The following is a 24173-nucleotide window of genomic DNA, read 5'->3' as shown; positions in this document are numbered from 1 at the left end:
TCTCAAGAAACTCCATACATACCAACAGATTCTTCACTAATGGTTCCTATGCCTGGAATACTGTCCCTCTTCATCTCTATCTCCTAGCTTCCTTTAAATCCCAGATAAAATTCTGTCTTCTATAAAAAGAATTCCCAATTCAGGATCTTCCCTCTATTGATTTTCTTTTATTTACTCTGAATTTATCTTGTTTGTTCATAGTTGTGTTTAGTTGTATACCTGTTGTCTCCCTTAGTAGCTTTTGAGCTCTTCGAGAACAGAGATTGCCTTTTGCCTTTTTTTGTATCCCCAGTGCTTAACATAATGCCTTCCATATAATATGTGATTCACAAATGCTTATTGACTAATAATTATTAAAGAGGCTAAGTGACTGATCTTGGTCCACAAAGCTCACACCAGAAATAGGACTTGAACTTAGGTCTTTCTGAATCCAAGCTGTGGTCCTCCATCCACTATGGTGTCCTATCTTTCTTAGCTGCTAAGAATATACAAGTAAATGAAGTCCTCAAAGGAAAAAAAAAAGACTTCTAAGGGAACACTTACACAGCAATACTGCTGTGGATCAATATTCCTAACTGTAGACACAGATGAATATAATGGAAAGAAAGGATTGGACATAAATGCCTAGAAGGCAAGGAGTCAGTCAACAAGACAATACAGAACATATATTTTCTGCTAATGTTTTCTATATTTAGTGCAGTTCCAAGTTGCCTCAAAGCAATCTAGAAGTGGATGTAATATAGTTTGCTTATGCTATCATCTTTTATGTCTAAATCATGTACCCATTTTGACCTTCTCTTGGTTCACAGAGTGAGATGTTGGTTTATGCTTACTTTCTACCATATTTTTTTCCAGTTTTCCCAGCAGGTTTTTTTTTTTTAAATCAAATAGTGAGTTATAGAGTGTAATAGAAGAAGACCTCCTTTTAATGTTTATAACATTGCCACTATAATGTCTCTGGTTGTCATTTTAATCTCTCAAGTTGATTGTGTTGTTAAAGTTTTTAATGTTCCCCATCCTCACTGGAGGTCAGAGGACATATTTACCCTAGATACAATCCTGGGGTCTGAGAGTCCATAATTACTACTCAGTCATTTGTCCCTGACTTGGCAGCAGTCTGAAAAATCTCAGGCTGTGTATTCATTTTGAATTTCCACTTGGATAAAAAACCATGTGCCATAGAAAGAAAGAGAGATAAACAGTAAAGAATTTGTTTTGTGGTTCTGTCATTTGGTGTTGACAATGATTCAAGAAAAATATCTTTTAGAGCTTGTGATGATCTTTCCATTGGTAGGTAGATGTGGTATACTCTTAGGAGATTTCAAGTTACTTAAACATAATCCATGTATCTATTCATTGTGACTCTCTACTGAATTGAAAAAAAAGACAAGTTCTGTTATTTTCTAATTAGAAAGTACAGTATAATCCCATCACTAAATGTGTTCTGATTGATATTGTCTATCTCTTTGGGCCATATAGGTAAGAATAGAGTTAGCTCATACCAAAAGGCAAGCATGAATTTATCTAATTTACCTATGAGGTAATCTATTCTCTTAGGTTTATAGTGAAGAGAGGAATAGAAAAGAGAAAATATAAGTTGTTCTTGGAAATGCAGACTTGTTGCTTAGCATCATGGGTTTTGTTAGATGTGGGCCAAAACTGGGTTTGGTTTCTTGGCAGTATCTCACAATACTGTCTTCCTGGGAATGTTAGAGGTAAACATTGGACTGACAGTAGATGTGGGGGAAGGGAGCTGACTGAGCACAAGTATGGGAAGGTCCCTATGTCTTTCTCCTCTTCAATATATCTTCCACGTAGCTGTCAAAGGGGTATTCTTAGGCATAGATAATATTTCTCCCTGCTTACTAAGCTCTAGCTTATTGCTTCTAAGATTAAATATAAATGCTTCTGTATCACATTTAGGGGCATTTACACCCTAGTTACAGTTCATCTTTCTTGGCTAATTATGCATTATTCCCCTTCACATTTTATGATTCAGCTGACCTGGCTTTCTTGAAGATTCTCACACATAGTATTCTATCCCTTATCTGTTCCTTTGCACAGGCTGTCCCTTATGCTTAGAATGTACCCCTTTATTGCCATCTCTTAGAATTCCCAGATTTCCAGTAATTGTCAAAAAAACCGAGTAGTGGATCAGTGGAATAGATTAGGTACACAATACATAGTAATACATGACCCTAGTTATTTAGTGCTTATACACCCAAAGATCCAAGCTTTTGAAATAAGAATTCACTACTTGACAAAAAGTGCTGAGAAAACTAGAAAATAATATGGTGGAAACTAGTATAAACCAATAGCTCATGCTGTATGTCAAGATAAGGTCAAAATGGGTACATGTTTTAGACATAAAGGAAGATAACATAAGTAAATTAGTGGAGTGTGAAGTTATTTACCTGTCAGATCTATGGGGAAATGAAAGGTTTAGGACTAAACAAAAGGTAGAGAACATAAGATGTAAATTGACTAATTTTGATTAGGTTAAATTAAATTTGCACAAAGAAAACCATTGGAACCAAGATCAGAAGGAAAGTAGAAATCTGGGAAATTTTTTTAGTATCTGCTAAAGGCCTCACTTCTTAAATATGTAGACAATGAAGTCAAATTTGTAATAATACAAGTCAATTTCCTAATTGATAGTCAAATGATATGAACTGACAGTTTTCAGATGTAGAAATCAAAGCTATCCACAGTTGTATGAAAAAAAAATACTCTGAATCACTATTGATTAAAAAATGCAAATTAAAATAACTCTAAGGTATCATCTCATACCTATCACATTGGCTTACATGGCAGAAAATGACAATGAGAAAGGGGATATGGGAAAATTATGACATTGATGCTTTGTTGGTGGAATTGTGAAATAATCCAACCATTCTTGAGAGCAATCTGAAATTATACCCCAAAGACTATAAAATATGCATATCCTTTGATTCAGTCACTATTATATTAGAATGCCAAAGAGATAATTAAAAAGGGAAGAGGATACACATACATAAAATATTTATAGTAGCTCTTTTTTCTTGGGGCAAAGAATTAGAAGTTGAGAGGATGCCCATATATTTGGGACTGACTATACAAGTTGTGGTATATGACTATAATAGAATGCTATTGTATAATAAGCACAATGAGCAGGAGTATTTCAGAAAAATCTGCAAAGATTTATATGAACTGATATAGAGTTAAGTAAGCAGGACAGGAGGACATTGTACACAGTGTCAGAAAAAATGTACAGTGAACAACTGTAAATGTCACGGTTGTTACAGAATGTCACAATACAATGAACTGCGACTACTTTCAGCAATACAATGATCCAAGATAATCCCAAAGGGCCCTTGATGAAAAATGCTGTCTATCTCCAGAGAAAGAAGTAAAAGAGTCTGAATGCAGACTGAAGCACACTATTTTTTACTTTCTTTTTTCTTTTTTTTTTTTGGTTTGAATGTTCTTCCACACAATGACTAATATAGCAATATGTTTTACATAATTATACTTATATAACATATAATATATTGCTTACCATTTCAGGGAGTGGACAAGGGAGGAAGAGAGGGGGAAAATTTTGAACTCAAAATTTAAAAAAGAATATTGAAAATTATTTTTACTTGTAATTGGGGAAAAATAAAATATTATGTTAGAAAATCACTAACTTTCTCCAAAACTTAATTCAAGTACTTTCCCTTTTGTGAGGTTTTTATTGATGCCTTCCCTCTTTCCAGCTGATTGTACCTACCCCCATACAATTTCTTTGTATATGCTTTGTATGTAATGATATATAGAGAAATTATTTCTCTTTTTGTTTTTGTATCTCCAGGGCCTGACCCATGTAGTAGAGTCAGTCAACAGTTAATGAGTATTCTTTAGATACTTACAGGCATAGTGGTAGGAGCTGGTTATACAAATATAAATAGAAAAAGAGACAGTTTCTGACCTCAAGGAGTTTACTACTTTTTTTTATTAAAGTTTTTTATTTTCAAAACATATGCATAAATAATTTTCAGCATTCACCCTTGCAAAACTTAATGTTCCAAAATTTTTCCCTCCTTTTTCTCCCCTAGAAGGCAAATAATCCAATATATGTTAAACATGTTCTATTTTTCTACACATATTTCCACAATTATCATGCTGCACAAGAAAAATAAGATCAAAAAGGAGAAAATTTAGAAAGAAAACAAAATCAAGCAAACAGCAATAAAGTGAAAACACTATGTAGTCCCCACAGTCCTCTCCCTGGGTGCAGATGGCTCTCTTCATCATAAGAACATTGAAACTAGCCTGAATCACCTCGTTGTTGAAGAGCTACAGGTTTGTCAGAATTGATCATTGCATAATATTGCTGTGTACAATGTTTAAGGACCCTGCTTCTAGTGGAGGAAGACAACATATAAAAGAAAACTGAAAAGGAGTGGGGGAGATGATTTAAAGGCAGAGACTGCAGAGGTACTTAATCCAGCCATGGTAGAAAAAGTCCAGAGTGCAACCTAGAGAGATTTGAGACAAGCCTGTATGGAATTAGACTGAGAAGCTGTAGGAAAAGAAGGTATTTCCAATATGTGTATTACAGGGCTGGAGTAAGGCTTTAGGATGAAGAATTGGGACATAGTAGAGACAGTCTGGAGTGCAGTCTAAAGAGGAATGAAGTACTCAGTATATAGTTTTTGATTGATTAACTGATGGTCTGGATAAGAGTAGAAAACATTTAAAAGATTCTATGACTCTTCATTTTGGAGAGTGCTAAACTCCAATTTGGATTTGAAAATGTATGTTAAATGGTTTCTAATTAAAAGTAATATTGGAGGAAAGGCCAAAAAAAGATATCAAATTACTTTAAATAATTTAACTTGCCTATAAATACTTTTAAAGATAGCCTCCTTGACCTCAGAAGTTGGAGTTTTTCATTCAATGTCCTTTAAATTATATTTGGCAAATTCCTTGCATCGTAGGAAGTAAATGGTATGTGCAGTAGATTTATGAATTCTTAGATTTAAAAAGGGCCTCAAGGGCAGTCTATGTATCTGAACAGGCATCTCCTCCTTAACATCCTAAATGAATGCTTGTGAAGGCTTTGCTTGAAGACCTGGAGAACTCATTATCTCATCAAATATGCATATCTACTGCATAGTTCTTTTTTTTCCCCCACTTTCTAGATATCTACTTTTTGCCTGCCTCCCTAAGAGGCTTCCACCTTGAGGCATTCCTCTCCTCAGTGATAACTTCCTCTGGGCTCAACATTTTATTAAGAACCCCATCCACACTTCACATCATTCCCCCCTTAACACTCAAGATTGCTACATTCCTTTGGAGTAGTTATTCTTGTACTCTCTCTGTATTAGATTTCTAGTCGTATATGTATTAGAATTCGGTTTTCTTCTTTGTTGTTGTTGCTTTTTTCATAAAACCAACTCAGTTTTATTAGTTCAATAGTTTTCTTACTTTCAATTTTATTAATCCCTCCTTTTATTTTCAGAAATTCAAATTTTATATTTAATTGGGGGTTTTTAATTGGTTTTTTCTAGCTTTTTTATTGCATGCCCAATTCATCAATTTTCTCTTTTTCTATTTTAATCAAATAAGCATCTAGAGATATAAATTTCTTCTAAGAACTGCTTTGACTACATCTCATAAATTTTGGTATGTTTTCTCATTATTGTAATTTTCTTGGTTGAAATTATCGATTGTTTCTATGATTTGTTGTTTAAATTGTTTTCTTAAACATAGGGACTTTCTTGCTTGATTGTGCTTATATCCCCAGCACTTAACATGACTGGAACACACTAAGTTCTCTCTCCTCTCACTCTCCCTCCTTTTTTTCCCTCCACCTATCTCTCCTTTGTCTCCCTCCCTCCTTCCTTTCCCCCCTCTCTCCCCCATCTATTATCCATTTTCTATCTGCATAGTATCTATCTAAAGAGATCTCAAAAGCATTTACACTATCACCTGCTTAGAAGTAGTTATTACTTTTAACTGTTTTCCAATTCTCACAACCAGAGCTTTTTTATCCCTTTAACACAATTTTCACTGATTCTAGATGGTGTTTATTCCCAGATTCTTTGAAATAAGTAGTACAAAATTAGCACAATAGTAGCCATACAACATATCATTTTTAAAAAAACTAAGTTTGAAGGGAATTTGAAGTCCTGGATGTCTTAACTTCAAATGACATTGGTAATTTTTCAGCTTTTGTTTTCCTGGCCCCTTAAAAAGTGGTCTTAGAAACCAGTGCTTAAGAAGTTTTTCTTTACCTACAGTTTCTCAGTCTAATTCCAGACAACCCTGTCTCATTTCTTTCTAAGGTTGCACTCTGGACTTTTTCTTCCATGGCTGGATTAAGTACCTCCGTATCCTCTTCCTTTAAGTTCAGTCTTGTCTAAACTATTACTATGTACTTCACCTAGCTTGAGAAGTTTTATTTTAAAATAGGTTTGAAAATTATTTTTCATAGAGAAGGAAAAAAAGGTCAATAGCTGTAAGATAAAGCACAGTAAAAGCTTGTTTATTAAAAAGTTGTAAATATAAGAATATACACAATGACCTCTAGTTAGTTGGTATCTAGCTCCCTGCCAAACTGTTTGGCATATCTTTAATCAAGACTTAAATCAGTGTGAAACAATGTCCTTGAGAAAACTTCACTGGTTTACAAAGAACACTTTGAAGTTTACTTGTTCTGCTTTTCTCCTTTGATCTTCATTCTCATAAACAAAGCCATCAATTGATAGTTTTTTTCTTTCTTTCTAGAGGCAATGGAATGTTTTGAGTTGTTATTATTGATGCATGTCATGATATTATCAAGAGTGTAGGGAGCAGGCTTTCTGTTGAGTCAGAGAGGACAAAGTTTCTAAGAAACAGCTATATTTACAGTTTTATGGAACTTACTAAAATTATTTGCCAAAAGAATCAAAAAATTGCCAAAAGATTGAAGCAACAGTTTATAGTAGTTCAATAAAAAATTAGTTCCAGGCCTTTTAATGTATATAGCTGGCCTTTCAATTAGATATTGATTTATACTTTGAAAATTTTATTTTGAAAATTTTGAAGGATCATTTGGTTTGCCAACATGAGAACACTTCAATTTGTGAAAGTCAGGTGGCACAATAAATAGAATACCAGCCCTAGAGTTAGGAAGACTCTTCCTGAGTTCAAATCTGACCTCAGACACTTTTTTGCTGTGTGACTCTGGGCATGTCATCTAAGGAAATGGCAAATACCTCCCAAAATGGGGTCACAGAGAATTGGACATGGCTGAAACAATAATCAACACTTTATCTACTGGAAGAAGGGTAAAAACTACAGGCATTTTGGGAAAAGGCACTAAATTCAAAGAATAGGACAGTCACCCTCAAGTTCAGCTTTTGTGATTTCAAGCATTTGTTTGATTTTATTAGTAAGCACATTTTCACTTTTGTTTTTACAACTAGTTATATTTACAGGTACTCTCCTATACTCTGATGTCCTTAAAGATCTCAAATGGTGCAAGAAGCATCAGTAATAGATTATTTCAAGCTAATGCATTCTTTACCATTTCCACCAGCTATTGTACAGTATTTGTGGTATTATAGATTTCATATGTTATGAAAAATGAATATAGTTTGAAGTCAAATTTTTTATTTAGATGTTAGAACAAAAGGCTGTTAGTAGATTTTAGGTAAATATTAGCAAGAAAAATGTTTTTCATATTACCAATTTTATTTTGTATACTGCATCTTGTGGGTTATTTCATGATTACTGTGTTAGGATAATAGATATTATCAGAGTTAATATTTTGATATAAAGATTTGTATTTGAAAAAGTATATCTCTAGCAATCTCTAGCAAAACATTATGGTTCTTGGTAGTGGAGGGGTTCTAACTCCTTATTTTTAATGGGTTCAATATATCAACATTCTCATTTTTTTACTTTCATATCTTTTTACAGGCATGTTATACCCATGACAATGGAGGATTGATTATATTTCTCAATCTTTTCTAGTTTTAGGATTTTTTTAAATATAAAAAACTCATAGAATCCTCCTACATGACAGCAATGATATTGTAAGTATCTGTAGATTAAGAATATACACAATGACAAGTCATTATTAATTAAGTAGTGCTTTCTAATAAATATGTTTTATAAATTTAATTATTATCGACATCTACTTGAAAAGACTTGAAAAAGAGTGACCAAATAGACAAAAGTATTTGATGTAATGCTGGAAATATAATGCTACATCATGAAGGCAAGAAAAAAATGGAGAGAATAAACATAGGTAAAGAGGAAGAAAAATACTTATTTGTAGATGTTTATTAAAAATGAATTGAAATAATAACTTCAGAAAAACCGAATGATGTAAAATAAATCCACATAAATAATAGGCTTTTATGTATAATAAAAATCCAACTCAACAGAGGGAGATGGAAAATTCCATTTAAATTAATTACAGAGTTATAAAATACTTTGGAGTTTACTTAACCAGACATATGTAGAAATTATATGAATATAACCAAGAAACAATCTTTTCAGTAGTAAAGACATACCTAAATAATTAGATAAATATTAATTGTGCTTGACAAGGATAAGCCAATATAATAGAAATAACAATATTACCTAAATAATTTATTTATTTAATGCCATTCCAATCAAAATAAAGGAGTGTCCATCAACTAAAGAATGGCTGAATAACTTATGGTATATGAATATAATGAAATACTATCGTGATATAAGAAAAAGTTGGTTTAAGTGAGGCTTAGGAAGACTTGTATGAAATCAAGCAAATTAAAGTAAATAAAACAAAGACAGTTCATGTAATAACAACATTGTTAAAACAACTTTTTAAAAAATTTTATAATTATAAATTTTTTTGACAGTATATATGCATGAGTAATTTTAAAATAACATTATCCCTTGTATTCATTTTTCCAAATTTTGAAACAACTTTTTTTTTTTTTTTTTTTTTTGAGGTTGGGGTTAAGTGACTTGCCCAGGGTCACACAGCTCGGAAGTGTTAAGTATCTGAGATCAGATTTGAACTCGGGTCCTCCTGAATTCAAGGCTGCTGCTCTATCCACTGCACCACCTAGCTGCCCCTGAAACAACTTTTAAAAGCTTAAAAAACTTTGATCAATGAAGTGACCAACCATAATTCCAGATGACAATAATGAAGACTTCTTATAGAGAAAAAAAGTGATAAAACCTTTTGGGAAGAGAATGAGATAAACATTTTAGTACATGACCAATTTCTTTTGCTATGCATTTATTGCAAAGATTTATACACACAAACTTTTTTTAGTAGGGAAGAAGGAAATTGAAAGAATTGAAAATGAATGCTTGTTAATTGATTAAAAAGTAAAATAAAAACTTCCCTTAAAAAGCATAATATGACAATAATATAGTTATCTCTTCTACAGAATGGGGGTTGAAGATGGGGTTAGTGGCATTGTACCCTTCAATCTGGAAAATTTTCATACAATTTTTGGCTCTCCCTTCATATCAGAAAAGAAGTCTGAATTCTTTTTCTTTTATGGGGTGTTTATGGTGCCTTATTGTAAAATTTGGGTTAAGTATTTTTTGTGTGTCATCAGCCTTTGAGTGTCATCTGTGACTTCCACAAAACTTCCCCCAAATTCCCATTTAATTTTTTATGTCAAACTGAGATGGGGAAAGTCATGATATAGAAAGAATAATTGTAATTGCATTGATTTTTCTGGGCAACAAAATTATTAATTAAAATTCATGGTAGTATGTAATAGGTGTTTGATAGAACAGTGGAAAAACTAGTTTTTAAAAAATCTATGATGCTTATTAAATGTGAGTCTTTTCGACAACTTATCTCATCTCTAATTTACTAGTATCTAAAATAAGGTATTTGGACTAAATTATTTCTGAAATCCTTTTCTTCTGAAGTACATATGAGCTTATGACTGTGGTCAAATCACTTTAACCCTCTTTACCTTTGTTTTCTTATTTATAATATGAGGTATTTCAACTAGATATCTCTCCTAGCTCTGCCATTTGATTGCTATCTTTTTTTAATTTACTGGTATTTTTTCTCACATGCATATGAACAAATTTTTCAACATTCATCTTTATAAGATTCTGAGTTCCAAATTTTTCTCTTTCCCTCCCTTCCTTCCTTTCCCCCTCCCCAAGACAGCAAGCAATCTCATATAGGCCATACATGTACAATCATGTTAGGTACACCCCCACATTAGTCATGATGTGAAAGAAGACTCAGAAAATAAGGGAGAAAACTACGAAAAAGAAATAAACAATAAACAAAAAATGAAAATATATGTATCAATCTGCATTCAGATTCCATACACATATACATGCATTTAGACTCTATAGTTCTTTCTCTGGATGTCAGTATTTTCTAAGACAAGTCCCTTGGGATTTATCTTATCATTGCATTGCTGAGAAGACCCACGTTCATCACAATAGATCATCATATAATCTTGCTGTTATTGTGTATGATCTTTTCCTTGTTCTGCTTACTTCACTCAACATCAGTTCAGTTTCTAGGTTTTTCTGAAATTCATCTGATTGCCATTTCTTTACAGAAAAATAGTATTCCACTACATTCAGATATCACAACTTGTTCAGCCTTTCCCTAAGTGATGGGCATCCCCTCAATTTCAATTTTTTGTTACCACAAAAAGAGTTGCTATAAATATTTTTCTAAATATGGGCCCTTTCTCCTTTTGGAATATAGATCTGATAGTGTTATTGCTGGATTAAAGGGTATGTACAGTTTCATAGCTATTTGGACATAGTTCCAAATTTATCTCCATAATAAGTTTACAAGTCCACCAATAGTGCATTAATGTTCTAATTTTCCCATATCCCCTCCAACATTTATCATTTTCCTTTCTGTCATATTATCTAATCTGATAGATGTGAAGTAGTACCTCAGAGTTGTTTTAATTTGTATTTCTCTAACCAATATTTAGAGCATTTTTATATGACTATACATAATTTTAATTTCTTCATTTGAAGAAATTATTCATATCCTTTGATCATTTAGATGATATCTATTTCAAGAGTGGCATGGTTATTCATTCTCTTAGGAAACGGATTACCTATAATTAATTCCTGACTTTGCTATTCATCATCTGTTAGGATTCTTACAAGGTGCTAAGTCACTGGAATGGATAGAGACAATAATTATCTAATTTAGCATGGTTCAGTATGGTTGATCTGATCCTACAAGGAGATGTTATGGGCCAGAACTTGAAACAAGGTACTGAGTGGAATTGAGGAGACAATGGTTAAATCTAATTTAGCATTGATTTAATCCTACAACATTCAGTCAAGAAGATTCACAAATTGGTCAGAACGAAGAAAGATAGAGAAATGCTGGCAGGCTGCCCTGTGGAGAACAATGAAACCAATATCTGGGAGGCCTCCAGAAAACTAGCTGAGCCCCAAGTGAAGGAGATAAGACTTGGAAAGAGATAGTAAAGGATTTGGATTCCTGGCTGCATTTGGGATTATTGAACTGAACTGAAACTAATGCTGCCTCCAGAAGCTCCCCAAGAAATCTGTTCCAAGAGAACGATTATATTTTTAGAGAAAAGAACATTACAATCATCTTTTGTGGCTTTGGGGCTAGTTCCTTTTTCTGGGTATCAGTTTCCTCATCTGCCAAATAAGGAGGTTGAGCCTGATAATCTCTGTGATCTTTTTCAAACTCTGTATTCTATGATCCTATGGTATGGTGTTCTTACTTGGGGAAGCAATGCCCAATTGTACAAATATGATTCTGAGAAAATCCAACTGACTTTATGACATGATTTCCACATAGACATCACAGGGAAAATCCAGGAAAATCCATTATTCTGTGCTTTTTTGCCTTTTCAAGCAAAAATTTTTATTCTGGACAAATAAGATTCTTATCATTATGTAAGTTTATCAAGACCCTTCTCTTACTTTTTTCCTCCTCTTCCTTTGTAGTCCAACTTATTGATATTATTTGTAACTTAGATTTGTAAAATATTTATTTGTTTTTTATCATTATAGCTTTTTATTTACAAAACAAATTCATGGGTAATTTTTCAACACTGACCCTTGAAAAACCTTCTGTTCCAACTTTTCCCCTTCTTCCCCCCACCCCCTACCCTAGATGGCAGGTTGTCCAATACATGCTAAATCTGTTAAAATATATGTTAAATATGATATATGTATACATATTTATATAGTTATCTTGCTGCACAAGAAAAATCAGATTTTGAAAGAAGGTAAAAATAATCTGAGAATGTAAGCAGACAATAGCAGAAAGAGTGGAAGTGCTATGTTGTCATCCACACTCATTTCCCATAGTTCTTTCTCTGTGTGTAGCTGGTTCTCTTCATTACTGAACAATTGGAACTGATTTGGATCATCTCATTGCTGAAGAGAGCCACATGGATCAGAATTGATCATCATATAGTATTGTTGTTGAAGTATATAATGATCTCCTGGTTCTACTCAGTTCACTTAGTATCAGTTCATGTAGGTCTCTCCAAGCCTCTCTGAAATCATCCTACTGGTCATTTCTTACAGAACAATAATATTCTATAACATTCATATACCACAATTTATCCAACCATTCTCCAATTGATGGGCATCCATTCAATTTCCATTTTCTAGCCACTACAAAAGGGCTGCCACAAACATTTTTGCACATATGGGTCCCTTTCCCTTCTTTAAGATCTCTTTGGGATATAAGCCCAGTAGTAGCACTGCTGGATCAAAGGGTATGCACAATTTGATAATTTGTTGAGCATAGTTCCAAATTGCTCTCCAGAATGGTTGGATTTGTTCACAATTCCACCAACAATGTATCAGTGTCACAATTTTCCCACATCCCCTCCAACATTCATCATTATCTTTTCCTGTCATATTAACTAATCTGAGAGGTGTGTAGAGGTATTTCAGTTGTCTTAAATTGCATTTCTCTAATCAATAATGATTTGGAGCACTTTTTCATATGACTAGAAATAATTTCAACTTCTTCATCTGAAAATAGTCTGTTCATATCCTTTGACCATTTATCAATTGGAAAATGGTTTGATTTCTTATAAATTAGAGTCAATTCTCTATATATTTTAGAAATAAGGCCTTTATCAGAACCTTTGACTGTAAAAATGTTTTCCCAGTTTATTACTTCCCTTCTAATCTTGTCCACATTAGTTTTATTTGCACAAAAAACTTTTTAAGTTGATATAATCAAAATTTTCTATTTTGTGATCAATAATGATCTCTAGTTCTTCTTTGGTCACAAATTCCTTCCTCCTTCACAGATTTGAGAGGTAATTTATCATATGTTCTTCTAATTTATGCAAATTAGATTTTAAAAAGGATTTCTCAAAGAAAACATGAAGTCAATGAGTATTTAAAAATGGTTTTATACCATGACTTTCTGTCATGATGCAATATTTCTAAGTCATTTAAAAGGAATGCAGGATGTTGTTTTGGAAAAGTCCCAAGAAATAGGAGATTGGATCTAGACTTGATTCGGCCATCGACTAGTTGTGTGACTTTAGATAAGTGACAACCCTTTGAATCTCTAGTTTCTTTAATTTTAAAATGATGAAATTAAAATATATGATCATTAAGATACCTTCCTGTTCTAATATTTTACAGCTACCAAGATTTACAAGATGATTGGTAACATTTATTAGTTCTTTATTACATCAGATGTATGAAGATATGTTGTCATCATATCATATGTAAGGAAAATGAGATATAGGGGTAAATAATTCTCCTTGCCTAGGATTCAGACACAGTTTTTGTATTTAGTCTATTGCTTAGACATTGAGCACAATTACTGCATACATTAGACTTTACTAAGACATAAAATGCACCATATCAAAAGCATAGAATTTCTGGTGGGGATACTCTGGAGACTATAAACAACCATCATTTAAACATTTTTATTTTAAAGAGTAGTATTTCTACCATAGTGGGCCCTCAATGATTGAGTAGTTATCTTTGTCAAAAGTTATTTCTTTATAATTTTGGTTTCTGTTGGCTGGTTAACAGAATTCCTTTGATTAATGTTATATCATGTTAACTCATGTAAAATTTATATAATCTATATGCTGAACTGTTATATTCAGAGTGTTTACATGTATCCAAATGTAAACACTGTCATATTGGGTGTAACAAAAAACAAATGGAAGGTGAAAAATTCTGAAGACTCACAGTAGTGAGAGACAAGGACATCCTGACCATCAAAATGAGAAATCTTTAATGTCTATTCCACAGTCAAGTTGACAATATGACTTTTACTGCTTACACAAGTAGAATTTCCATTTTTCTTAACAATTTAGTGGGGAATTGGACTCAACCTTTCATTTTTGGTGATTGAAAACTTTTTTTTTTAAAGGGAAAGGAGATATGGGAATATTTTTCTATTCATTATGGTTTTTTTGTTATTTATATTCAATTTGTATTTTATGTAAATGTCCTTTTACATTTCTGTTATATATGGTGTGTGTGTGTGTGTGGGTGTGGGTGTGGGTGTATGTGTATGTGTATGTATGTATAACTGCATACTTGTCAAGAGTCAAAAGGAAAATAGAGGATTGTATTTAGACTCAAACAGCTTTTTAGATAATTGCAGATCTAAGTTAATTAAACTGAAGTTTAGGGAAAATGAAGTTACAAGATGGAAAATATCAGAGCTATATGCTGAAAAACTTTTGGGGGGTGAAACTGATTTTATCAGGCTATGTAGTTCCCATTATGAAATTCCTTCTCCCTCATTATACACTTCAACAATAATACTATATGAGGATGTATTCTGATAGAAGTGGATATCTTCAACATTTAAAAGAACTAATCCAATTCCAATTGATCAATGATGGACAGAATCAGCTACACCCAGAGAAGGAACATTGGGAAATGAGTGTAAACTGTTAGCATTTTTTGTTTTTCTCCCCAGGTTATTTTTACCTTCCGAATCCAATTCTTCCTTTGCAATAACAACAACCATAATAACAACAAAATTCTGCACATATATATTGTACCTAGGATATACTATAACATATTTAATATATATGGGAATGACTGCCATCTAGGGGAGGGGGTGGAGGGAAGAAGGGGAAAATTCGGAACAGAAGGGAGTACAAGGGATAATGTAAAAAATTACCTATGCATATGTACTATCAAAAATGTTATAATTATAAAATTAATAAAAAATTTAAAAAAGAGATTATTCACAAAGGAAAAAAAAAAGAAATTCCTTCTCCCAATGTAAACCAGCAGCCATCCTATACTTTAGATTTAGGAAGTTGTGTGGGACAATGAATGAGAAGTTAAATGATTTTTTTTCAGGACCCCACAGTCAATATGTATCAGTATGTGTTCTATATTGAAGATTAAGTAATTAATAAAACATGTGTGGTTCAACAACAGCAAGAATTTAAATTTTATTTGAGAATGAAGTTATTTGTATTTTAAATATGTCACTTAATATCCTCCTAAGAACTTTTTTTTCTTTTGGACATGGTAAGTAGGTTTGGTTTATTGCTCTAAGTTGAGGTTATATTTTATAGGTGAGAAAATGTGAATGAAGCTAGTTTCAGTTTACTTTAGTATATTAATAGGATGCCACTGAAATCTCTTAAGGAGAGTCTCAAGAATGTTTGCTTAATGAATATGAATTTCTTTCAAATGTGTAGAATCCCCAGACACAAGTCACAGTACAAAACCTGAGTTCTTCATAATCTTTTTGTCTTTTTTTTTTAATCTAGTCTTTCACAGGTAGTCATTACATAAAGGATTAATAAAGGGGCAAGAAAACGTTTCACTTTTCTCTTTCTTCCTAATTGGTTAAAAGCTAGTTCTAGGCTAACATAATTCATTTTTCTGATAACACCCAGGTTCCAAGGACTATTAGCTCTTTTGCTTCTACTTTGGGAATGTTATTGTTCAGTAATTTTTCAGTTGTGATTGATTCTTTATGACTTCATTTGGGGTTTTCTTGGCAGAGATAATGGAGTAGTTTGTCATTTCCTTTTCCAGCTCATTTTATAGATGAGGAAACTGAGGCAAACAGTTAAGTGACTTGCCCAGATTTACATAGCTAATATGGATTTGAAGCTGAAACTGAACTCAGATATTCCTGACTCCAGCTCTATCTATTGTGCCGCTCAGGGGGAGCCTTAGTATTATTACACAGTTAATCCAGGACAAAGATTTACAGTGTATAATGTAGAGGGTTAGCCACATAATACACATTTGAAGACATACACTGATTGCTTTGAAAATAAGGATATATATGTTGACTGACAGGCTATTTCTCCTCTTAATAAACAAAACCAAAACAGCAGTTAAAAAGTATCAAGAAAGAAAATGTATCAAATGCTTATCTGTAAATCACAAATATTACACTTTCTTTTTGCTAGTAAATCTAAAGCTGATGTGAAGCCACAGTTTCAGTAATGCTGTACCTGGTTACTCTTTTGAATGCAATGATGAAAAATGGATTTTTTGCTTTAAGAAAAAATGCAATCAAATTCTTTAAAAGACATAATTATGTTCAGATACCCCTAAAAGTATATATATATATATATATGTTTATGCTTTGAAGTGTAGTGAACTCAACCTGAGCAAGAGTTAAATTCTGGTTATCTTTTAATTGTGCATTGTAGCATATATCTACTGTTCAATTATGTCAGTTATCACAGAAGAAAGAAAATTCAGGCACTTTCATATTTTACTTTTTTAAAATAGCTTTTCTTGGTGAAGAGTGGAGGAAATGAACTTGGTAAATCTCATCCAACTTGATGAAAACCCTCTTTTTATTATGTTCATGCATTAAAAATCTGTGCAAACTATTGCATGCACATGTTAAGTAATTTAGATAAACATAGGAAAATGTGAAGAATTTAGAAAAGCTATGAATATAATTAGTTTTAATCTTTAGAAAGAAATAAAAACCTAACCACAACTTTTTAAGTGAGTTAGCATTTGTCTAATTTATATTACTTTTAAAATAATTTAGTTTCCGTATAACAGCTAGACCAATAATATTCATAAAATATAGACAAGCTCCAGAGCTTTTAGTGTAGAAATGAACCAATACTTTATGTTAGGCAGCTAGATGGTGCAGTGGGAGAGGACTGGACTTAGAGTCAGAAGGATTAATTACCCTGAATTCAAATCCAGCTTCGAGTCAGAAGGATAAATTACCCTGAATTCAAATCTAGCCTCAGATACATTAGCTATATGATCTTGGACAAGTCATTTAACTTGAACAAGTCATTTGTCAGTCTCAGTGTTCTTATCTTTAAAAAGGACATGAAAATCACATTAACCAGCTAAGGTGTTGTGAAGATGAACTGAGATAGTACCTGTAAAGAGTCTTTCAATTTTCAAAGCCCTCTGTAAATGTTAGTTGTGATTATTTTGATAAGAGGGTAAATCTCTTGGAAACAAGCCATCTCAGTACTTTAAAGATTCCTAATTTCACCTGTGTGGGCACTTCCTTCATTGTTGCTGATGGGATGATATTTATGCTTCCCTACTTTAAAGCATGCTGTGTCTCAAACTGTGATAGTGAACGTCTCTATTTGGAAATGGTTGATATTCAGAGCACAACAACAAAAATATCCTCAGAGTTAGTATCCATTAGAATTTGTGGTGCAGCCTCAGTCAAACTGAAACTGTTAAAGATCTTAGCATAAAAAGGCTATTTCCTCTAGGGCCATCTTCAGTCATATTGATCTATTTCTGGCCACTGGACCCAGAAGGCTCTGGAGGGGAAAGTGAGGCAGGTGAACTTGCACAGCCCTCCTTCACTCAAATATAATTCATTTCCATGTCATGGCATCCCCTCCCTGATATCATGTGCTCTTCGAGGATGAAGGACAAACAACAGAATGTCATGGATACTTTCAGCCACAAGTCGCACCTTTAATGAGACTGTGAATAATCATAGCAATAGTCTTTGCAATGGAAGGGACTCTGGATCTGGAGACAAAACCTTCATCCAGTCCTAAATTCTGGTTTGAATCCCAGTCCTGCTGAAACTTGTTATCTGTGCGACATTTGCCAATCATTTAACTTTCCTAAGTTGTTCAGTGGTTTCAATCATATCTGACTCTTCATGGCAAAGATCTTAGAGTGGTTTGCCACTCTTCCAGTTCATTTTGTAGATAAGGAAACTTGGTAATCAGGATTAAGAGATTTGCCCAAGATCAAGCTAGTAAGCCAGATTTGAATTTAGGAAGATGTCTTCCTGATTCGAAGACCAGCACTCTATTCTCTGTGTCAGTTAGCTGCTCCCTTATTCATCAATAAAATATAGAAATCTCCTAGATTTCCCCTCAGGTCCATTTTTCTCTGTCTACCTTATGATGCTAAATTAGTACTAGCAAAGTTTTCAGCAAAAGAGAATATAATCCAATAGCTATGAAGTCAAATGTGTTGAACTCTATTCAACTTACCACAGGGCTTGCTATGGTAAGAGTTTCACTATTAGTTGCTTTATTTCCCCTATTAACAAAGTATTTGGAGATTAAATGGTTGTTCTCAAGCAATAATAAAGTGTAAAAAATAAATTGACTTCTGAGAGTTGAATGTAGCAAACTGCCTCACAACTTTACAAATGAAATTTTCTATAGTAATAAATAACTCAATGTGAGGCATGAAAAAGGGAAACATTCTATATTCCTTTCCTACAAGGTCAGAAGGGCATTTTTAAAAGATAACAAATTTAGGGCGCTATGAAATACATCATGACATGCTGCCTAGAATGCTATACTTGGACTCAAGATGTTGTTCAGTCATTTTATTTTTTTGATTTTGTCTGTTTGTGACTCTATTAATATTATCTTGGTAAAAGCATGAAAGTGGTTTGCCATTTCTGTCTCCAGGTCATTTTACAGATGAGGAAACTGAAGCAAAACAGGGTTAAACAGGGTTAAATGACTTGCCCAGGGTGACATAGCTAGTAAATGTCTGAAACATTTATTCATCAGGATATTCCTCAGGAAGATACATATTCCTGACTCCAAGTTGTGGTCACTTATCAACTTTCCTAAGCTGCTTCTGACTTTCCAAGCTGCCTGTTAACTTCTTATATATTTTCTACAAATGTTTTTTATTCTCTTCTCTCACCTTCTCCCCTTCCCCTTCCACAGAAACGTATGAAATAGTATTAGAAACAATAAAGTTGCATGGCGTAAAGGGAAGAGGGCATAAGAATGTATTAAACATTTACTATGTCTCAAGTATTGTATAAAGCACTTACATATATTATCTCATTTGACACTTGCAACAACCCTTGGAGGTAGGTGCTATTATTATCTCCATTTTACAACTGAGAAAATTTAGATACAGATTAAGTGACCTATCCAGGATCACATGGCTAGAAAGGCCATATATGAATCCAGATTTTTTTGTCTCCAGACTCTAATGCTCTATCCACTAACAATGTCCAGAAAGTATCATTTATCCCCTTTTATCCTACTTTTTTGTTACATAGGGATGCTTTCTATCTTTAAGTACTATACCTAACCAGACACAGAATGAGAATCTAGAAGAATCTGCAAAATGTATATTGAAAAATTGTTAATCATAACTGGCATTTATATAGCTCTTTAAAGTTTGCAATTTGCTTTACATAGATTTCATTCGAACCTTATAATCTCTCCATGATTATACACGGGATATGTGTATATAACAGTTATTATTATCTCCATTTAACAGTTAAGAAAACTGAGGCTAAGGTTATCGCTCTTGCTTATGCTTCTACTGCTGGCAATTGTTAAAATGATTTAAAGATGGCACATTAATTGTGATACCTGGGCATAGCCCATCAGTGTTCCAGAAAATGCTTTAAAACTAAAGCAGTTGCAGACCTTTATTGGTGGTTTTCTTTCCTCGAGTTCTGTATACTAATGAAATCAGAAATCTGAATTAAAACAAAAAACACCACGTCCTAAAGAAGATGTTTCACTGGAAGGAAAAAGGGAATAAACATTTATATAGTATCTATTATGTGCCAGGCACTGTGCTAAGTACTTTAAAAAAACAACAAATATCTTACTTAATTCTTATAACAACTCTTTTAGGGAGGTACTATTATTCCCATTTCATAATTGAGAAAATGGGAACAAATAGAAGTTACATGGTATACCTAGATCCCACAAAAAATGTCTCAGATTAGATTCGAATTCAGATTTTATTGATTCTAGGTCCATTACTCTATATGCTGTGCTACCAGCATTGTGACAACATTCTCTAACTTCTTAGAATAGACTCACATTAGAAGTTAGGTAATACAATGGACAGAGCTATGGGCCAGGAGTCAGAAAACTTTGAGTTCAAATCCAGTTTGAGGTGCTACTATTTGATCCTGGGAATCATTAAATCCCTTGTTACTTCAGTTTCCTGTAAAATGTGTGACAACCAAATAAGTTAATAGTTTTAAAGTGCTAAGTATGGTGCCATCAAATGGTAGGAACTATGTAAATATGATTTTTACCCTATCCTTTATATTACTATAATTTTCTTTGTAAAAGAAAATCTCTGATACTCTACAATAGTTTTACTGAGGGATTCTTGGAATTTTAAAATTTGTATGAGATATAGGAGAACTGGAAATTTAGATCCAGGGAAAATTTAATTTGCTAGTAGCTCTTTTCCTTTAGAAGCACCAAGCTCTGTGATAATGGATCCTAGAGGTTCAGTGCAACAAGGAGGTTAACCACTCTTAGCTTTGGAAACAGGGACAGTTTTTGTTATGGGAATATTGACTGTGTTTCTTCATCCCCATTTTATTAATTTCTCCTTTCTTATTTCTCATTCTGACATTCAATACCAAAATGCAATGAATGTTTGAAAGCGTTAATGTGTGACTGTATGGGTTTCTTTTGCTTGTGGGTCTGACCACTGCTTACAAAAAGATGTTTGATACCGGATTGCTGTTTAATTTCTAATGTTAGGCTTTGAAGAAACAGGATGAGAAGTAATATATAATGAATTAGTCATCAGCTTCATAAGGTCTTGGGCTGAAGGTCAGTATGACACAATATCTATTCAAGTGATGATCTGGAAGATTAATAGACTAGCAGTAACAGAATGTCAGAGACCACAGAAGCCATCTCTTCCAGTCCCAGCATTTTAAGATACTCTCCTAGGCAAAATCAGTGGTAAACTTTAAATGGCACCTTTATGTGATATGACATTTTCCTAGATTGTAGAAAACTTTTGAAAACATTAGTGCAGTGCAGTTAAAAGAAATTGATAATGTGATGTATAGGCAATCCTGGAGTCAGGAAGTTCTGAGTTCAAATTCCACTGCAGATACTCACTAGCTAGATCCTTACAAAAATAACAACCTGCATGTGCCTTCTTTTCCTCTGTTGTAAAATGGGGATAACAACATCACCTATTACATAGGGTTCTTAAGAGTATCAAGTGAGACACTATTTACAAAATACTTAAGCATAGTTCCTGGCACACTCAGGTTGGGAATTATTTTTAGTGAAAAAATCCCTGGTAGTGATTTAAAAAATTCTCAGATCCTCAAATAATATTTTGTTGGAAGCAATTATATGGCACTTACCCAAGGAAGCTCTGGATCACTATTGGTATGTCTGTCTTCTCCACTCTCCTAGACTTTAAATTTTAGGCCTTGTTTGTATTTCAATATATTTCCATACAAGTGATTTTGTTTGTAATACTATATGTTTCATTTTATGCATTTAAAAACATTATTCTGTGAGCGCTTCTGTGAGGGCATCCATAGGTTTTACCAGACTGTCAAAGGGGTTCATTGAACAAAAAAATTAAGAATTCCTCCTCTTATATAATAGGCAATAATGAAAAACATACAAAAAGTTAGAATGGGCTAAGAAATTAATGAAGGAAAGCACAAAAGAATAATAATATTTATATGGGACTTTGCATTTGATCTTCTCAACAACTTTGTGAAGTAAAAATATATTTTATATTTTTAATCCTCACAGCAATAAAATAACAACTCCAAAAAGCTGATCTTCAATAAATAGTTCTGTAATGCAGGTAGGATATGGCATAAGTGATGTGATAGAGCTAGAAGAAAGTAATAGATTTGGAATCAGAAGCCCTGGGTTCAATTCTCTACTTTTCCCCTTCCTAGCTAAATTATTTATTTATAAATTATCTTGGGACCAAATTTTCCCCATATTTAAAATGAGAAGTTAGGATTAGATCATCTCTAGTTCCTCTTCATATCTAATATTCTGTGATTCTGTGAACGGAGGACATTCAGTTAGGAAGCAATAGCATTTGGGTAAACTGTAGAAATGTCCTTACTAATCCTATCTCAAATTCTAAATATTCAAAACTAGTGTAAAATAGTCACCTATTAAACTTCTCATAGCAGAAAGGAACCTACTATAGTCCAAGATAATTACATGCTGGAAAGCCTTAGAATTGGGGGGAAATTAAAGGTTATTTTTATGTTATCTTATTACAAATCTGCTTCTCTATTGTTTCCCATTACTGTTCTTTTAATAGATTCCCTTCATCTGATCTCAAAGAATGAAGTCATTTTCTTTTCCAAAGGTGAATCCTTCATCTAACCTCTTGATCCTCTCCTGTCCTTTCTTCTTTCCTTGCTCCTTCAATCATCTCCTCTTTTATTTTTGAATCTCGATTTTTTTTCTATCTGTACCTTCTTCTTCCCCTCAGCCTACAAATATGTTCAAATATTCTCAGTGTTAAAAGAAAGAATCTACCTCCATCACTACCACCATTTTTATCCTTTGATCCTGTTATTCCCAAAATGTGAGGCAGTATGTTGGAATGAACAGAATTCTGGAATAGAACAGGAACTTTCTCAATATTATTTCCCATTATCTGTATTCTGCCCTGCTCTGGTCACAACTGAAATACATCTGAATACTGAAATGCTAATGAATAAATACACAAAAATTTAAAAATGTTTATGAATCCTAGTTCAAAAATCATTTTTAGAGTTTTTGTATAACGTTTTGGACTACCTGCCATCTAGGAAAGGGGATGAGGGGAAGGAGGAAAAAATTTGGAACAGAAAGTTTTATAAGGGTCAATGTTGAAAAAATTGCCAATGCATATGCCTTGTAGATAAAAACTTTAATAAAATAAAAATAGAGTTTTTGTATTCATATAATTTCTTCCTGTTAGTCAGTACTGGACAATACACTTCCTAATCTGGAAGGTGATCACAATGATGAAAGGAATTATGTCACATGTGATTTTTTTTTTGAAGGAAAAAGGAATGTTTAACCTGGAGATAACAAGACTAAAGGAGAAATGATTGGTGCCTTTAAGTAGCTGATCACTTCAATTGAACAGGCATTTTTAAAGAGCCTACTGTGTTCTAGGTAACGTGCTCATTGATACAAGGCATAGAGAGACAAAAAGTAACCCTGTAACCCAAATCAAATACTACCCCCCCAACAACACAAACCAAAAAACCAATTCAATGTCTGTACCCAAGGAGCTTATATTTTACTTGGGGGAAAACAAAGGGTATCTATATCTACATCTATATCTATATATCTATATCTATATTTATACCTATCTCTCTCTCTCTCTCTCTGAGAGAGAGACAGAGAGAGAGACAGAGAGACAGAGAGATAGAGAGACAGAGAGAGAGAGAGAGAGAGAGAGAGAGAGAGAGAGAGAGAGAGAGAGAGAGAGAGAGAGAGAGAGATGGAGAGAGAGAGAGAGAACATGAGAACATAAAAGATGGATTAGATTCAGCTGGTTGGTCTCAAGGAAGAAAATAGGCACAAATAACAAAGAGAAAAATGGAGGCTTGGTTGATGTAAGGAAAAAACCCATATTAATGATTAGAAGCATTCAATAGAAAAATAGGTTGCCTCTTGAGGTAATAGGTTCTCCCCTTTTTTGGGGGTCTTCAAGCAAAGCTTGGAGGACTACTTGTTGAGAGGATTCTTGTTAAGGAATGAGTCAGAATAGTTGTTCTCTAAATGAGATTTTGTGATTCTGGGCTCTTCCTTTAACTATTGTTATCCTTTCCTTTCTTCAAGGACCAGCTCAAATGTATATTTCTCTCTTCTCCCTAAATTTGCCTTTCTACAACTTTTCCCCATTTCACTAGTTCTGTGACAACAACTCTTCAACTATTTGGATATAGTAATGTTTAACTCTAGTCTAAAAATCTGGAATGATTTATTCCCTAAACTTGCATTAGAAGG

The 24173-nt window shown here is 33.3% G+C and overlaps 1 protein-coding gene across 2 annotated transcripts in view; it reads left to right on the top strand.

Annotated features, from left to right (window-relative positions):
* The window catches only part of PLCL1 (phospholipase C like 1 (inactive)), a 413553-nt gene that overhangs the window by 101799 nt on the left and 287581 nt on the right, over window positions 1–24173 (top strand). The gene's annotated exons all lie outside the window — the stretch shown is intronic.

Source organism: Sminthopsis crassicaudata, chromosome 3 (assembly GCF_048593235.1).
Source record: "Sminthopsis crassicaudata isolate SCR6 chromosome 3, ASM4859323v1, whole genome shotgun sequence".
Classification (NCBI taxonomy): Eukaryota; Metazoa; Chordata; class Mammalia; order Dasyuromorphia; family Dasyuridae; genus Sminthopsis; species Sminthopsis crassicaudata.
The sequence above is the reverse complement of the archived record's forward strand: the minus strand, read 5'-3'. Positions and strand labels throughout refer to the sequence as shown.